Genomic DNA, 19,067 nt, shown 5'->3' on the forward strand with positions numbered 1-19,067 from the left:
ACCAGTAGCGTTCTTCTCCCGGGCCCTCCCCGCCTCCGAGGTTCGACACTCTGCAGTCGAGAAGGAGGCACAAGCCATTGTGCGGCGCTGGAGACACTACCTCGCCGGTAGGAGGTTCACCCTCGTCACCGACCAACGGTCGGTCACCTATCTGTTCGATAACACGCAACGGGGCAAAATAAAAAATGATAACATTTTGAGGTGGAGGATCGAACTCTCCACTTACACGTACGATATCAAGTATCGTTCAGGGGAGCTCAACGAGCCCCCAGATGCCCTGTCCCGCGGCACATGCATCAACGAGCAGGATGACCACCTGCAAGCCACCACAATGACCTCTGTCACCCGGGGATTACCCAGCTTGTCTATTTTATCAAGTCCTGCAACCTACCTTACTCAACCAAGGAGGTCAAGGCCATGATCAGGGCCTGCCAGATCTGTGCGGAGTGCAAACCGCAGAGTTCTACTGGCCAGACAAGGTTCGGCTCATGAAGGCCTCGGGGCCCTTTGAGCGATTGTGCGTGGACTTCAAGGGGCCCCTCCCATCCACCAATCGTTAATGCCTATCTCCTCACTGTTATCGATGAGTTGTCCCACTTCCCATTCGCCATTCCCTGCCCCTACATGACCTCAGCCACCATGATTAATGCACTGCACAGCATCTTCACTCTGTTCAGTTTCCCCGCTTATATCCACAGCGACCGGGGTACATCGTTCATGAGCGATGAACTGCGTCAGTATCTGCTCAGCAAAGGCATCGCCTCGAGCAGAATGACCAGTTATAACCCGCGGGGAAACGGGCAAGTGGAGAGGGAGAACGTAACAGTGTGGAAGGCTGTCCTTCTGGCCCTACGGTTGAGAAGTCTCCCAACTACCCGCTGACAGGAGGACCTGCCCGATGCCCTACACTCCATTAGGTCACTCCTCTGCACGGCCACGAATGAGACCCCTCACAACCGATTGTTTGTCTTCCCCAGGAAGTCTACCTCCGGGGTCTCACTTCCACCTTGGCTGACGTCTCCGGGACCTGTTCTTCTCCCGAGGCACATGAGGAGCCGTAAAACAGACCCCCTGGTCGAAAAGGTCCGATTACTCCACGCCAACCCCAGTTACTCCTACGTCGAGTACCCTGACGGCAGGCAAGATACGGTTTCCCTCCGGGATCTGGCACCCGACTACAGATGCCCCTTCCCGCGCTGCTCCCCTGCAGGACCCGGCACCCTTTACAACACACCCCCTCCCGGCCCCACCCCCCCGTTGGTGAGCACCTGCCGCACCCTAGCGCCCCCCCCTTTCACACTTCGCCGGCGCCGGCACCGCTACCTCCAGCCCCGCCTATGCTCCCTGCGCCCTGTTCCCCTGCCCCGACCCGGACCGAAGCTCCGACCGCCGTGCTCCTGGACCTTCCCTCAACCAGGACGTCCGTGTGCGCCGCACCACCGCCCGAACTGAGGAGGTCGATGAGGACGATCGGGCCACCGAGACGGATGCACTTATGATGGCACTTCACCCCCGCCGGACTCTTTTTTAAACAGTGGGTGAATGTGATGAACGGTTACTGTAACACTGTACCCTTGTCATCATGTACGGTGATGTCCCCTTTAAGACCGGGCTTGGAACCCTGGGGAACTCCGCCTCCGGCTCCGCCCATCTGCGAACCATATATAAGGGGCCGCCTTGTGGGCGGCGTAGCTGTTAGCACACGTCTCGGCACCAGTCTAGGTCTTAGTTTATGAAAGCCTTTTTTACCGTTTACACTATAAGCGTCGTTATTGAAGGTACCACAAATACCTTTATAGTGCACATTCACTATGGGAACAACTTCCCTTTCGGGGTTAACACATAATCCTACAGAACTAATACATTTCAAGGTGGAATAAAACACTAAACCCGTGAATGTTAAAATCTAACAGATTAAGGATACTAGTATTCAAAATGTTTCTTCACCAAAATTCATTTGATTGATTTACAAATTAAATTATAAAACTGAAGAAAATATATATTTACCGTACCCACACAATTCACTTATAGCAAACCATTTGGCAGCACAATTTCATTTGCCACAGTTTCTAACTCTGGTAACACTTCCTCTTTGGCATTTATTTTACCTAAATTTGAATTACAGCACGTTTCAAACAACAGGCATTTATTTTTACCTAAATTCGATTAACAGCGTGATCCAAACAGCTATCCAAACCATTTTGTAGTGGCAGGTCAGGGTTCTGTACGTTTCATTTATAAGACAAGGGAATCCACATGCAGACTTTTGCATGATCAAAGTCTCATTTTCTCCTGAGCAGTCAGCCTATGACAGGATTTGCAAACAAGGCAGACAGCAGCCATTTTCTCTTGGGCTGCTACACTGAACAAACTAGATTTGAAGTGCTTGATAAGCGGCTGTGTTCTCTTCCGTGCCTGCAGCAATCAGGAGGAAAAACAACCAATCAACCACAAACAGGTAGCAACCACAGCCATTTTTGTCCTGGCGCGCCTCTTTTGCAGCATTATTCACAGCACAACACAGGGTGGGGGATGGGAAATGCTGCAAAAAAAAAAAAGATCAGTTTTCATTCCACTAAGCCCTGCCTAGCTGGTTAAACAAGAAACAAAGATGGCTACAGACTTGGAGAGAATATATGAGCTTTATTATTCCAAGAAAGTATAAGTAGGGGAAGGATTTACACTGCCATAATATGCACCTTCGACCTTCCCATCTTCTATTGCCAATGATTTGGGGCCATCTTTGTGACACACATTATTCTGCTGGTTTCTGAATACATTTGATTCCAGTTACACACATATCTGATCTAAGCATAATTCTGCTCCAAGTGCAACACTGTACTTAAACCACTTCCTATTTACTCTGAGAACATGAGATTCTTAACCCCAAACATTTAAATACTATATAGCTCTATCCTGACCACAGTATAAAACCTTGTAGTCCCTAATTAACCCATAGTTAGTTATCACAGCACAAGTCAATCCTATTGTCAAATGTCACCGACAGGCTGCAGTAAATTTTCCAACGGATTGAAGCTAAGTGATGTGCAAGACCCATCACACAAAGAAAGATACAATGACACGATTATCAGTGAAATGCATTGGTGGCATATGGTGTTCAATATTATGTAATTTATCTCAGTTTAATAAATCCAATGTTGTCACAGGCCATATTGCTTCTTGCAATAATTTATTTAATTCCCTCAAATTATTCTGACCATTACCATCCTCAGCACTTCACTCTGGTTCACAATGTTCTCGGAATATACTGCGCTAATTTCAATACAGTATGGTCATTTTACATGCCCGGTATTACACTTTGCTTAAGAGCCAGCCACGACACCCACAATTTATACTGAAAACATCATCTCTGCAGCAGGTATGTCGCTCCTGCTGTCCTTGAAGCAAGGGCACTGTTGTTAACGGGGGTAAACACAGCAGCCAGTTTGCAGATGGGAAGAAGGTACCACAAGCGGTAGATGAGATGGAATGTCTAGCTCACGCAGAAAGGGCTGAACAGACTGAGGTGGCACATTTTCCTCGCATCTACCAAACTCTCAGTCTGCCCACCAGAAAGCGAGGGATACCAGGGACTTATTATGTCCATCACTCAGGCTGATTTGAAGGGAGATAGGAACAGACATGATAAGAAGTACATTAAACCAAACTGAGCATCGAAAATGCTATTTTTCTTAAAGTTCCTATTATTGCCATGAACAAGGAATATCACTCCATGTTAAAAAGTATAATGCGACCATCCAGACTGCTTTTGCAGAGAGCTTCCAGTGGACAAAGAGCCTTATTTACATTCAGCGGGTCAGGTCTGCAGTTGAGAAATGGCCGACTGTGTACGCTATCAGAAGAATGGCCAGTCCTTGCAGTAGCATGCTCCAAGAACAAGTCTGGAGAAATGCATGACGGTAGTGGGGTAATGATTGTTATATAAAGAATTTAAACATCACTAACGCAGCATGTTGAAACCAGTTCACACTTTTGTCTTCACAAAAGCAGCATTAGGCACATTCTCCCCATGTCTGTGTGGGTCTCACCCCCACAATCCAAAGATGTGTAGGGTAGGTGGATTGGCCATGCTAAATTGACCCTTAATTAGAAAAAAAAAATAATTGGGTACACTAAATTTTTTTTTAAAAAAGCAGCATTTGAAATTTGGTCAAAAACCAGCAGGGGGGAAATCTAGGGGGGAAATGAACTGATGCCCTTTTTGAAGGCAAAACATGGGTCTTAAAATCTCACCATGGTATACTTGAGCCAACGCTTATGTTTCAATGACAGGTTAAAGGGCGAACTCGAGACACTCCTATGTCATGATCATACGTATGGAAAATTGGCTTTTAAATTCCAGCTTGCTCACAAATTCATCCGAGTAAGGAGGTTGTGGGTCGAAGCCCCATTGTGGGAAGCAAGCTAGCACATAATCCTACCCTGCTATTTCACTGTAGTATCAAGGGAGTGCTGCATTGTCAGGGGGTCATCTGTATTTTGGATGAGGTATCGAACTAGATCTGCCAGTTTTTGACACATCAGGTGGATGTTAAATATTCTGTGGCAGTTTGTGAATAGGGTCAAGCAGCTCTCCTCATATTCTGGTCTACAGTCCTCCAACACCACCAAAAGCACAAGTGAGTGGCCAGTGGAACATTTCAATGTAGAAATTGACCTTTCTGTACACTCACATTTTTATTTTTTCAAATAAATTTAGAGTACCCAATTCATTTTTTCCAATTAAGGGGCAATTTAGTGTGGCCAATCCACCTACCCTGCACATCTTTGGGTTGTGGGGGTGAAACTCACGCAGACATGGGGAGAATGTGCAAACTCCACACAGACAGTGACCCAGAGCCAGGATCGAACCTGGAGCCTCGGTGCCGTGAGGCAGCAATGCTAACCACTGTGCCACCATGCTGCCCCTGTATACTCACATAACAACAGTTGCTGTAATTTGTTGGTTGTGAACTGCTTTGGGACATCCCAAGGCCACAATTAGAGCACAATGAAGTGTTTTCTTTCCTTACCAAGTCATGGTTAACACCCATATTTTGATTAAACATGTAGAACAGGAAACATAAAACAACAAGGAATAGAGGGTGGTGCAGGAAGAGACTGAACCAGACGACTAGTTTATCACTATTGTGCTTAATCTTCTTTAATAGGCAGAGTCCGTAAGACAGACTCTAATTCACTTTGATAGCTGGTTCAGTAAAATACTTTGCATAAAACTGAAATGCCAATGTATTTGCAATTTACAGGAATCTTTTATTCATATTACAATATGTATCTATATATGATTAAGAACTGCCTTTCAAATTGTAGTTTCCAAGATATCATAAAGTTTCCTTGCAACAGAGGTGTCATATGCTGATAGACCACAATGTGAAGTGGAAACCATCTATTTTTTCCTTATCATGATAACCATAAACCACAAGTATGATAATTATGCTGAACACCATAACACAGCTCCTGGTATTGGACCACAACAAAGAATACATTTTCAGGGGAAAATGGTAGGATTATATAGAGGTACATGTGAGAAACAAAAGATACCATCAAAATGTACCAACTAGCTCAACTGCTGCAAGTACAGACAGAGGCGATGGTACTGGCTTTAAAAAGAGCTTCTTACATTTTCTGTAATCCACTTTCACGTGAAGAAAAAAGTACAAACTTGCACTTGTATTGTACATTTCCGAGCATGCTAAAGTATTTGACTGCCAATTAAATACTTTTTGAAATGCCATCGCTATTGTAAATAGAGAAACAATGCAGCCATTTTTTTACATTTCCGAGATCCCACAAACATCAATGAGGTATATCTGTTTTTACTGGTGTTGACTGAGAAATAAACATCTTCCAATGGAGCAGGAGAGCTCCTCTTGTCTTCAAATAGTGTCATACATCTGCCAATATAGCAGGAGAGCTCCTCTTGTCTTCAAATAGTGTCATACATCTGCCAATGGAGCAGGAGAGCTCCTCTCGTCTTCACATAGTGCCGTAGGATCGTTTATATCCATCTAAGATGGCAAATGGGTCTCTAATTAATATTTAACCCAAAAGAAGTGAACCTGCAACAGTCAACGTAAGTTACACACTCAATCTCTGGAGTATGCCTGGCAGACATAACCTTTTGATTCAGGGAAGATTACTTGCAATGGATAGAAATCTTGGGCTGAAATTTAATCCAGAGTAAGTTTGCATTGGAAATCCACAATGATTTGCATTATATCGCATCCTCAATGTAGGAAAAAGCATGGCTGGGTTGTTTCTAAGGCACAAGGGAGAAACTGAATACCAAAGCCAGAGGAGGAAATATTAGGAGGGTGATCAAAAGCCTGGTGAGAGATGTGGGAATTTAAGGAGAATTTTAATGGAGCTGGTCAGGCAGAAGGGTTTAGGTAGAGAATTCCATGGCACAGCTGAAACGGTTGACGGTAGAATCCCCCAATGATGGGGTGAAAGGAGAGGAATGTGCAAGAGGCAAGAGAGTTGGGGAGAAGGAGAATCCAGGGAAATGGATTTTATAAGCGGAGTAAATTCCAGCGATAGGGTGGGGGAAGGCCATGAAGGAATGTAAACACAAAGGTGAAATTTTAAAGTTTAAGAATTTGAGGAACAGGGAACTTTGTAGGTCAGCAATCATAGGAGTGATAGGTGAGCTGGGCTGGGTGTGGGAACTTTGGTTAGAAGGTGGAGTTTAGGAGGCAGGTGGTTAAAACACGTTTTATTGCGGTTGATCTTAAATTGAATGGCTTGGGAAGTAGCAGGCCAGTCCTAAAGTCGCCAGAAATAATAATAATGAGTGGAAAATATTTTTGTGAAGGACTATCAAGTCAGCTTATTCTTTTAGTTTTTCCAGCTCACACAGCAATGCTCTTTTTTTTCATTAGTTTAAGTCTGAAATAATCCCAGATACTGGGCGGGATTCTCCGAGCCCGCACCGGGTCGGAAACTTGCCCGATAAATCCCGCCATGCCGCTCCGACGCCGATTCTGTGGCGACCAGAGAATCGGTGCTAATCGCGCCACCGCGGCGCCGGTCAGGGGCCATTGAAAGCGGCCGCGGCGATTCTCCGTTCACAACGGGCCGAGTTCTGCCGGCGTCATTTGTATATGGTCCTACCCGGCGGGAACTCGGCGTTCTGGAAGCGGGGGCCGTCCTGGTTGGGGGGGGGGGGGGGAGACGAGCTGACTCCGGGGGGTGGGGGGGCCTCCATGGTGGCCAGGCCCGCAATCGGGGGCTATCGATTGGCGGGCGCGCTCATTCCGGGAGGGGAGAGGGGGGCAGAGGCCTATGTTCCTCCGTGCCGGGGCCCTGCAGGGCTCCGCCATGTTGCCCAGGGGCCAGCATGGAGACGGCCGTGGAGCACATGCACGGACTCGTGTCGCCTGTATCGAGCCGGCTTTCAGCGCCAGAACAGCGCACAGCACTCCAGCGCCGTTCTAGCCCCCGAGGAAAGGGAGACCAACAGTGCCTGGAGGCTCGTTGATGCCGGCGCCGCTCACACTGGTTTTGACGCCAGCATCAACACTTGGCTGGGATTTCAGAGAATCCCGGTCACTGTCTCTATCTGGTCTGATGACAAGCTTTTCTGAGGGAATGAACATCCCAATGATGCAGTAAAATAAAAACACCTTTTAAAATAGCCGCATAAAAATGCTGAGTCAATGTAGTGGCAAAAGTAATTCTGGCAATCCTTTGAGCACCCACAATTCTCTTATTGACATTTTAGGGCATGAGATGCCCCAGAGTTTAAACTCATTATTCTTTTCTTGTTGTAATTCCAGTTCTACTATTGCCCACTGACATCACTTCTACAGGAACCAGGCATTCAAATGAGGCCTGGTAGTCAAAATCGTCCAGCAGGCCAGTCAGATTCACTTCACACTGGCACCCCCTCCACCCCCAATACCCCAATCTCCTGGCTGAAGTTAAAATCAGGCCACTTATTTCTAATGATGTACACGGGGGCACAGTAGCACTTGCCTCACAGCGGGTTCGATTCCCGGCTTGGGTCACTGTCTGTGGAGTCTGCACGTTCTCCCCGGGTTTGCGTGGGTTTCATCCCACAAGTCCCGAAAGATGTGCTTGTTAGGTGAATTGGACATTCTGAATTCTCCCTCAGTGTACCTGAACAGGCACTGTAGTGTGGCGACAAGGGGATTTTCACAGTAACTTCACTGCAGTGTTAACGTAAGCCTACTTGTGACACTAATAAAGATTATTGTAATAAATTCTTCCAGTGACAATCCAGAGCCAATGCTCTACTGCTATCAATTCATAAATTAGTCTACAGTCTTTCATAATCTTGAAAGCCTCCATCAGATTTTTCCCTTAACTATCTGTGCGGTGGTAGAAAAAGTCTCAATTTTTCAAGTCTTTCCTCATAACATCAACATCACATTCCTGGAAACAATCCAGGAATTCTTCACTGTATCCTTCCTATCAGGGGGCGCCCAGAACAGTGTTATATTTTCAACATATTCTCTGACGAATTAAAAATGCTATGAACACAACAGATCTTTGTTTCCCCACGGCTAGTCTGAAGGTACACAGATCGAAACTAACGTCCCCCCAAAATTCACTGAATGTTATTAAATGCTGCAAACTGAAGGCCAAACTGTCATCAAAGAAAATCATTACTGGTAGGCCTTTCTTACATTTGCACGAGTGGCCTTTGTTGATGACAGCCAGAGAAATTATGTAATCATACTGCCATTCACTAGCCACAAATATGCTGCTCTTATTAGTGGTAGTTCCAGAATCCTGATGAGATTAAATTGAATGAAACTATTACTCTGTAATTGAATTTACATCACGGTGTAACCTAGAACGAACGAAACAACTATATCTTCACATTGTTGAAACACAACTACTTTTTAAAAAATATATATAAAATTGTACATTAAGTGTGGAGTAAATAAAATAATTTGTCTTGGTGTCACTAAGGATTGATGAGTATCTCTGCTCACAAAGTTCGCCAAATGCACTCATGATTTTGTTACTAAGTATCAGCCGATCAATGTAATTTGCAAAGTATGATTACAAGCTGTTAAGGAGGATAAGAACTCGTCTAACCTAGTAAGGAAGACCATCAATTTTCATAAAAAGTTGGTTGACTTTTTAAAAAATTATCCCACAAGATTCAAAATATGATAATAGTACTCACTGTAAAATGAAGACGTCACAGGCAAAGCTCCCTCCATGACATTGGGGTGTCCTAAATTGTTCCCACCTATTACATCATCGTAAGGGTCCCGACTAGGCTAAGCTAAATTCTGCAATGGATTACAGAAGTCTAGTGGTGAAAAAATGAACAGCTGCTTAAAATAACCTTTCTAAAAGTCCCACAGTGTTCTAAAGAACCAAATGAGGGAAGAAAATGACTAAAACAATATAGCATTACAAGATTGAACAGAACATGACACTCCCTTACTCATAGACTGGGCAACACCTACAAAATTCAAGACTTTCTTTTATCTCACTTTTTTGTGCACACCTTAATTCATTTTGAAAATTTTTTACTTTGTTATTTTGAAGCAAATCATAGAATTTACAGTGCAGAAGGAGGCCATTCGGCCCATCGAGTCTGCACCGGCTCTTGGAAAGAGCACCCTACCCAAGGTCAACAACTCCACCCTATCCCCATAACCCAGTAACCCCATCCAACACTAAGGTCAATTTTGGACACTAAGGGCAATTTATCATGGCCAATCCACCTAACCTGCACATCTTTGGACTGTGGGAGGAAACCGGAGCACCCGGAGGAAACCCACGCACACACGGGGAGGATGTGCAGACTCCGCACAGACAGTGACCCAAGCCGGAATCGAACCTGGGACCCTGGAGCTGTGAAGCAATTGTGCTATCCACAATGCTACCGTGCTGAAGTAGGTCCTCTTCAAAATAACAACGATCAGTCATGTAAATAAAAAATACATTTTTTTAAATGAATTCTCAGTACTCGCGTTGTACCACCTTGTTTTGACATTCTCTTTCCTACTGATAAAATCCAGCTCAGCTGAGCTATTGTTGCCAACGGAACCGATGACTTCTTCATTCGACAATGAGTACCACTGTCATATTTTTGGGGATGATTTTTACCACCGTTAACTTACTATAAAAATTGATGGGCTTCCTTTCGAGGTCAGACAAAGTTTTCAGGTGTCGGGACCATTTGCGACAGCGCTCTTGTCGGACGTGTGCCCTGTATGACCTGCGGGAGGTGGCTAATTAACAGGCTGCCTCTGCATTCACCATCCAATTAAGAGCAGAGGGTGGCCCAATGGGAGGGCTGGTAGGTCTGGGGGAGGTGGGCATGGAGGTAGATGGAAAGTGCAAGGATGCTTCAAAATGGAGGCACTGTCGAAAGGGCTCCATAGAATTAAGAGGTTCCAGGCTAATCAGTGTGGAGGGAGAAACCAATAATACTTTGGCCACAGCTCTGCCAGTTTTAGCTTTGCAGTTCAGTGGTAATGGCCCAGGCAGCCACTTCTGATGTCCTTTGGCCGGCTGCTGTCAGTTTGTCTGCAATAGATTTCTGGGCTCATGACATGGCGTGGGAACGGTGCGTCTTCCATAAAATGTTAGTGCTGCGCACAATTAAGGTTTAGCGACCGTTTTAAATACATTGATTGGCTATCCCAGGCAAACAGGTGGGCAGCTGCTCCAACAGGCGTGCCTGCCTCAGTGAATATCTCCCAGAGGTGGGAACACACCTTGACCTAACTTTCCACGCAACCCCCCTCCTCCCATCCCGCCTCCAGGGCAGCCTCCATGGGGCGGGTAAAATTCAGGCTGATGTCTCTTCCAACATTTCTATAATTCCCCTTAGCTTAAACTGGTTGTCCTGGTTGTGTGCTGTTTGTTTTGGTGTGACAATGCAGTACCTCGACTTCCAAAAAATGTTCTGAGAGAGTAAACACTCATCATTGCCAACCTATTAGATAAGGAAGCACTTTGGATACATACACAAAATAAATGCAAAATGACACATGGTTCAAAAGGAACACATCAGAAAACATCCTGAGAATCTGCACTTCAATAGTGTTAGAAATCAGTTTCCTTTCTATATATCTAGACAGTTTATTACTTTTTCACTGTGCTGAAATACAAGCAAATTTTATATGTTATATATGTATCTCTAAAGGAAGGGAATAGTGAGAGAGCTCTCATGAAATAAAATCAGGCAGTAAGCAATAGGCATAATTGGCTCATTCAGTTTATTAGCCAAAATTATGTACAACATCTTCCCGCAATTGCTACATCATGGTGTGATCTCTGTCAATGGAGATACTGGAAGGGATTCTCAGATCCTGAGGCTAAGTGTTGATGCCGTGGTAAACGCCGTCGCGTTTCACAACGGCATCAACATGGCCTCAGGAGCAACGAATCTGACCCCTACAGGGGGTGCCAGCATGGCACTGGAGCGACCCACGCCACTCCAGCTGCCGGTACCAGCGGCAGATGGGCGCCGTGGGTCTGCGCATGTGCAGTGCGACCTGCGCGCAAGCATGATGGCTCCCTTCTCCGCGCCGGTTCCGAGGCAACATGGCATAGGGCTACAGGGCCTGGCGTGGAGCAAAAGAGGCCCCTAGCCCGAGAGGCCGGCCCGCCGATCGGTAGCCACGATCGCGGGCCAGGCCACAGTGGAGGACCCCCCCGCCAACCAGGCCGCTCCCGGATGGATGCAAGCCGATGTCCCGCCGGCTAAGACCACACGTGGACGGTGCCGACGAGACTCAGATCTTTTTTTATGGCCACTTGGCCCATCCCGGGCGAAGAATTGCCGGGTGGATCGGAGTCGCGCGATTCGCGCCCGGCCTTACGATTCCCTGGCCCGGCCAGGACTGAGAGAATCCCGTCCACTGTGTACCAGACTGCTAAACTTTTGATGATCCTTTCTAGTGCATACAGTAATGTCCCTTGACCAGACTAAGCATCTGAAAGCTTGCCTTAACACCCAATTGTAAACTGAAAGAGAGCGCCCTTCTTCCTTACGTGCCTCATTGTGTCTTTTTCTATTGGGCTCTGAACGCTGTGCAAGATGTTCATCCCTCATTCTCCTTCAAAAGAGCTGTGTCATATTTTATTACCACCCAATGAAAGTTTCGCAGACATCCCCTAGGAAACGGTGATTGAATGGTCACATGCTTTTTGTATGCTGGCAAAATAGCTGTTCCAATTTGGTAGTCAGTGGATTGTTTGTGGACACACGATTTTCTATATGGGTACACGGTCAGAAATCTCTGCAGTTGAAATGTATGTAGGTGAGGCAGAGTTTAAATGTCATTTCAGCTACTTCTTCATGTTGTGGTGGAAGGCAAAAATGGCACTATATCTACTGCAGGCACCTGAGCAAAACGTCCATGATGGTGATCTTTACTGTCAATCATGCTGCATGGATGGTTGATAGTTCTTGCACACACTGTTGGATGAAATGGCCCACCTCAGTCACAGATTCCCAGCTCAGCCCGAACCTCATCTCACACTGCTCCTCCATCGCACCTAGGTAGCTGAACCTGTTGTTGAGCTCTGCTGCTTCATCTATGCATTTGTTACCTCTTCTGGCCTGATTTACCACCTTCCAGAAGCGTCAGCTCACACAAAACTCTTCTGAATGCATCCTGGCCCACAACAAAGCCCAATTATCTGGAACCCTGTACTTCCTGACCTACCTTGGCTTCCTAACTCCCAAATTATCTTCACATTTAAATCCTTTGTAGGCCTCAAGTCTCCAATATTTCTGTAATATTTCCCCAGAGCTGCCACATGTTCCTCCACCACTTACACTCTCCATTTGCAGGTGGACCTTCATTTATCTAGCCCCAATCTCTGGAATTTCTTCCCCATCAGCTGCATCATCTGCTTCTCCTTTAAGATTCTCCTTAAAACCGAACTCTTTGGCTAAACCTTTAGTAATACTGCCGGTATTCCTTTCTCAACGTTCATTTTTGTCTGATTATACTTCTGTGAAGTGCCTTGAAGTGATTTTTTTACATTAAGGGCACCATATAAAATCTTGTTATTATGCTCCTTTTGAGGTACCTCAGGGGCTAGTTTAGCACACAGCTAAATCGCTGGCTTTGAAAGCAGACCAAGGCAGGCCAGCAGCACGGTTCAATTCCCGTACCAGCCTCCCCGAACAGGCGCCGGAATGTGGCGACTAGGGGCTTTTCACAGTAACTTCATTGAAGCCTACTTGTGACAATAAGCAATTTTCATTTCAATGACACCATGCATCAGAAAACTTTGCTCTATACTATTCATTCCCGCCAGTGTTGTGGTGATACTTGGAAATCCTGTTCTTCGCTCATCTGACTAATAGCAGGTGTGACTGAGTTCCTCTCTCATACTTTTTGTTTATCCTTTTGATTATTATTTTTTTGAATTTAGAGCACCCAATTATTATTTTTCTAATTAAGGGGCAATTTAGTGTGGCCTATCCACCTAGCCTGGGGATGAGACCCACACAGACACGAGGAGAATGTGCAAACTCCACACGGACAGTGACCCAGGGCCAGGGACAAACCACTGCGCTACCGTGCCACCTATCCTTTTAATTCTGTATGAATTTCTTCAAACTAATCTTTAACAAGACCTCAGCGTGCAAAAAGCTATTCACCCCCCCCCGCCATCCCCACCCCATTTTCACTAATATCCTTGACTCCACTTTTGAATATAAATCAATAGAGTAAGGCACTGTTGCAAATCCCATCAGGACTTGCCACCACTCGCCATGCAGAAGCAGTACACTTCACACTGCTGTCGGTGTGCACTTCTGACACTAATATTCGTAAATTTAGGAAAATGTGGCTCAACCTCTGAAATATTACCTGAGCTCTCGTGGAATTGTTATAATTTAGGTGCACAGTCCATACTGAATGACTTACAGTTAAAAAAAACTCCAAACTGAAAGGAAGATGCAACTAGATTGTGCAATCAGACACTGTAATGCCAGTCGCACAGTCACTTAGAGAGAAATTCAGTGTTCCAGATTTAGAGTTAAACCCATCCATGAAACCTGTGCTCCATTCAGAACACATACAAAGTCAATTTCATGATTTCAAAATTAAGGAAGTTTTTCCTCTCTTCAATGTCAGATCTGTTGATAAGCATTTAACACACAACCCAGATCCACCCAATCGCCCATTAAGGACCTTTTTACAAAGTGCTTTAGGAGGGGCGGCACGGTGGTGCAGTGGTTAGCACTGCTGCCTCGCGGCACTAAGGACCCGAAAGTCATCCCGGCCCTGGGTCACTGTCCGTGTGGAGTTTGCACATTCTCCCCGTGCCTGCGTGGGTCTCACCCTCACAACCCAAAGATGTGCAGGGTAGGTGGATTGGCCACTTAAATTGTCCTTAATTGGAAAAAAAGAATTGGGGACTCTAAAATGTTTTATTTTATAAAGTGCTTGAGGAAAAGATAGTATAGCTGTCTACAATATATGCTCTTTGTTTTCAGCAAAATCAAATTTCCTTATTTGTTTGCATCATCATAAAACGCTGATAGATGCACCGTTAAATAGATTTTTGTGTGTTTACAATGCAAAAACTGCCATGCTGCTATGGAAGTTCGAGATAAAACATATAACATCTATACACATGCTTGCGCTTCACACACAACCAATTTATAATTATATCATAAATAACAATAGTCTGAAAGGGCATTTAAAAATAAATGGTATTACACTTCATTTCAAGATCATCATCTCCAAATACCATCAGCATTTGATGTCAACACTATTTAGCAGGGCTGCCTATGGCGCTGAGGACCCGGGTTCGATCCCGGCCCCGGGTCACTGTCTGTGTGGAATTTGCACATTCTCCCCATGTCTGCGTGGGCCTCAACCCCACAACCCAAAGATGTGCAGGTTAGGTGGATTGGCCACGGTAATTTAAAAAAAATTTTTAAAATAAATTTAGAGTACCCAATTAATTTTTTCCAATTAAAGTGCAATTTAGCGTGGCCAATCCACCTAACCTGCACATCTTTGGGTTGTGAAAGCGCAACCCACGCAAGCATGGGGAGAATGTGAAAACTCCACACGGACAGTGACCCAGAGCCGGGATCGAACCTGGGACCTCGCCGCCTTGAGACTGCAGTGCTACCACTGTGCCACCGTGCTGCCCTCACGGTAAATTTTCCCTTAAATTGGAAAAAAAATAATTGGGTACTCTAAATTTAAAAAAAGGGGGGGGGGAAAGTTAACACTATTTAGTGGCAAGGAAACTATATGCCACATGCTAATCCTCTATTAGTAATATTGCTGTAATTCTCTGCTGTACCACTGACAATGGAATTTTAAAGATTTTGTCGTGGCACACAAGATCTTAGATGAGCAACAGAATTTCATGGCAACATGTTTCCAATATCATATTAAAGTGAACAAAAATAAAAATTGGTCTCCCCTGTGCCTAAGGGAAGAAAGCTGCAAGCAGACAGTTTGAAGTTTCTGTTTCCTTTCAATCCTGCATCTGTAGTAGGGTTGACACCTGCAGCTCCAGGCAGTGTTTGCATGGAATGCTGCAAGTAACAAACGTACACATCTACAGACTTTCCCTAGGGACCAAGACAAACATCAAGTGCTACTGGAAGACAACCAACTCGGCGAAAGGTCCTCTTTGATCTGGCTGAAGCTTGCTAGCCTTCCAGTGGATGGAGCTGTCCATAGATAAGCTGCAGAGCTGGGCTGAGAGGTGGCAAATGGAGTTTAATGTAGAGAAGTGTGAGGTGATTCACTTTGGAAGGAATAACAGGAATGCGGAATATTTGGCTAATGGTAAAGTTCTTGAAAGTGTGGATGAGCAGAGGGATCTAGGTGTCCATGTACATAGATCCCTGAAAGTTGCCACCCAGGTTGATAGGGTTGTGAAGAAGGCCTATGGAGTGTTGGCCTTTATTGGTAGAGGGATTGAGTTCCGGAGTCGGGAGGTCATGTTGCAGCTGTACAGAACTCTGGTACGGCCGCATTTGGAGTATTGCGTACAGTTCTGGTCACCGCATTATAGGAAGGACGTGGAGGCTTTGGAGCGGGTGCAGAGGAGATTTACCAGGATGTTGCCTGGTATGGAGGGAAAATCTTATGAGGAAAGGCTGATGGACTTGAGGTTGTTTTCGTTGGAGAGAAGAAGGTTAAGAGGAGACTTAATAGAGGCATACAAAATGATCAGGGGGTTGGATAGGGTGGACAGTGAGAGCCTTCTCCCGCGGATGGATATGGCTGGCACGAGGGGACATAACTTTAAACTGAGGGGTAATAGATATAGGACAGAGGTCAGAGGTAGGTTCTTTACGCAAAGAGTAGTGAGGCCGTGGAATGCCCTACCTGCTACAGTAGTGAACTCGCCAACATTGAGGGCATTTAAAAGTTTATTGGATAAACATATGGATGATAATGGCATAGTGTAGGTTAGATGGCTTTTGTTTCAGTGCAACATCGTGGGCCGAAGGGTCTGTACTGCGCTGTATTGTTCTATGTTCTATCACGGAGTGTTGCAGGCTGAATCATTCCAATTTTCAAAGACTACATGTTTTGGGGGTGCATGGAAGCTTGGTCCAGCCATCACTAAGGTTCAGGGGGAGAGTCCACAGGTTTGCCAGCCCACAATTGTACTGCAAAGAGCAAGAACACATTTAAAAACCACTGGGCTGTATGTACCAGACTGGGCTGTATGTACCAGAACACGTTCACAGACTATGTAAATGGAGATGCAAACTTCATTGTAAGTGGAGTGAGGCACCCAAGAGTGCCACTAACTGCATTTTACTGTTGCAGTGAATTGTATTGTAATATCCCTTCACAACTTGTATGTTGAAGACATATTGGGCGAAATTCTCCGACCCCCCGCCGGGTCGGAGAATCGCCGGGGGCTGGCGTGAATCCCGCCCCCGCCAGTTGCCGAAGTCTCCAGCACCGGAGATTCGGCGGGGGCGGGAATCGCGCCGGTTGGCGGGCCCCCCCGCGCGATTCTCCGGCCCGGATGGGTCGAAGTCCCGCCACTAAAATGCCTGTCCCGCCGGCGTAAATTAAACCACCTACCTTACCGGCAGGACAAGGCGGCGCGGGCGGGCTCCGGGGTCCTGGGGGGGGGCGCGGGTCGATCTGGCCCCGGGGGGTGCCCCCACGGTGGCCTGGCCAGCGATCGGGGCCCACCAATCCGCGGGCGGGCCTGTGCCGTGGGGGCACTCTTTCCCTTCTGCCTCCGCCACGGTCTCCACCATGTCAGAGGCGGAAGAGACTCCCTCCACTGCGCATGCGCGGGAATGCCGTCAGCGGCTGCTAACGCTCCCACGCATGCGCCGCCCGGAGATGTAATTTCTGCGCCAGCTGGCGGGGCACCAAAGACCTCATCCGCCAGTTGGCGGGGCGGAAATTCGTCCGCCGCCGACCTAGCCCCTCAAGGTTGGGGCTCGGCCCCCAAAGATGCAGAGCATTCCGCACCTTTGGGGCGGCGCGATGCCCGTCTGATTTGCGCCGTTACTCTCAATAAGACATCATGGGCGAAATTCTCTGGAAATGGCGCGATGTCCGCCGACTGGCGCCCAAAACGGCGCAAATGAGACGGGCATCGCACTGCCCCAAAGGTGCGGAATGCTCCGCATCTTTGGGGGCCGAGCCCCAACCTTGAGGGGCTAGGTCGGCGCCGGACGAAATTCCACCCCGCCAGCTGGCGGAAAAGGCCTTTGGTGCCCCGCCAGCTGGCGCGGAAATGACATCTATGGGCGGCGCATGCGCGGGAGCATCAGCGGCCGCTGACAGCTTCCCACGCATGCGCAGTGGAGGGAGTCTCTTCTGCCTCCGCCATGGTGGAGACCGTGGCGGAGGCGGAAGGGAAAGAGTGCCCCACGGCACAGGCCCGCCCGCGGATCGGTGGGCCCGATCGTGGGCCAGGCCACCGTGGGGGCACCCCCCGAGGCCAGATCGCCCCGCGCCCCCCCCAGGACCCCGGAGCCCGCCCGCGCCGCCTTGTCCCGCCGGTAAGGTAGGTGGTTTAATTTACGCCGGCGGGACAGGCATTTTAGCGGCGGGACTTCAGCCCATCTAGGCCGGAGAATCGCGCGGGGGGGCCCGCCAACCGGCGCGATTCCTGCCCCCGCCGAATCTCCGGTGCTGGAGACTTCGGCAACCACTGGGGGCGGGATTCATGCCAGCCCCCGGCGATTCTCCGACCTGGCGGGGGGTCGGAGAATCTCGCCCCATTTGTGAGGTTAAACTCACTGTTCGATCTCCCAAAACAAATTTCAAAATTAGTTTTTCCAAAAACAGGGGACTTGAAATACCGGTACCTCTGCTCCGATGTGCGGGGCAACGGGACATCTGGCCATCTACAGAAAAGGAAGTGGACCCCATTTCAAATTGTGGGGAAGGAGTAATTTAAATATTAGAAGATTCCTATCTAACTCCTGGCCAGTTAATCGAAGCAGTCTTTTGTATCCAGTGATGGAGTTAGAAGCTATCACTGGGCTAGCAGCCAGGATTAATTGTGTTCTCATCTTCGCCTCAAATGGACACCTGGACAAAACCTCTAGAGCAGTGTATTTCAAGCCTTTTTGCCCAGGATCCATTTTTATCAGCCACCATTGCTTCGTGACCCAACATTTCATTTACCTTTAAGGTGTCATGTGAGCCTTCTTTGATCTCACTTGCTTTGTTATTCAATGTTACATTTCAGATAATGACCTCAGCTGATGATTTAAATGTAGCACAGTGGTTAGCACAGTTGCTTCACAGCTCCAGGATCCCAGGTTCGATACCCGGCTTGGGTCACTGTCTATGCGGAGTCTGCGCATTCTCTCTGTGTCTGTGTGGGTTTCCTCCGGGTGCTCCAATTTCCTCCCACAGTCCAAGGATGAGCAGGTTAGGTGGATCGGCCACTCTAAATTGCCCCTTAAGAGTCCCAAAAAAAAGCTTGGGTGAGGTTACTGGGTTACGGGGATAGGGTGGAGGTGTGGGCCTAGGTAGGGTGGTCTTTCCAAGGGCTGGTGCAGACTTGATGGGCCGAATGGCCTTCTTCTGCACTGTAAATTTTATGATCTCACTGCATCCATTCAA

At 47.1% G+C, this 19,067-nt stretch overlaps 1 protein-coding gene across 8 annotated transcripts in view; it reads right to left on the reverse strand.

Moving 5' to 3' along the window:
- Positions 1-19,067, reverse strand: part of LOC140391985 (F-box-like/WD repeat-containing protein TBL1X) — a 424,525-nt gene that overhangs the window by 271,373 nt on the left and 134,085 nt on the right. For 2 of the 8 annotated variants that reach the window (XM_072477105.1, XM_072477104.1), the window contains exon 1: positions 2,157-2,365. The exons of 5 other annotated variants lie outside the window; for them this stretch is intronic. The gene's annotated coding sequence lies outside the window, so the exon portion shown is untranslated. Of the gene's footprint in view, positions 1-2,156; positions 2,366-9,181; positions 9,205-19,067 lie in introns of those variants that run through there. One more of the 8 variants, XM_072477103.1, reaches the window with a different exon arrangement.

Source organism: Scyliorhinus torazame, chromosome 15 (assembly GCF_047496885.1).
Source record: "Scyliorhinus torazame isolate Kashiwa2021f chromosome 15, sScyTor2.1, whole genome shotgun sequence".
NCBI classification, from domain to species: Eukaryota; Metazoa; Chordata; class Chondrichthyes; order Carcharhiniformes; family Scyliorhinidae; genus Scyliorhinus; species Scyliorhinus torazame.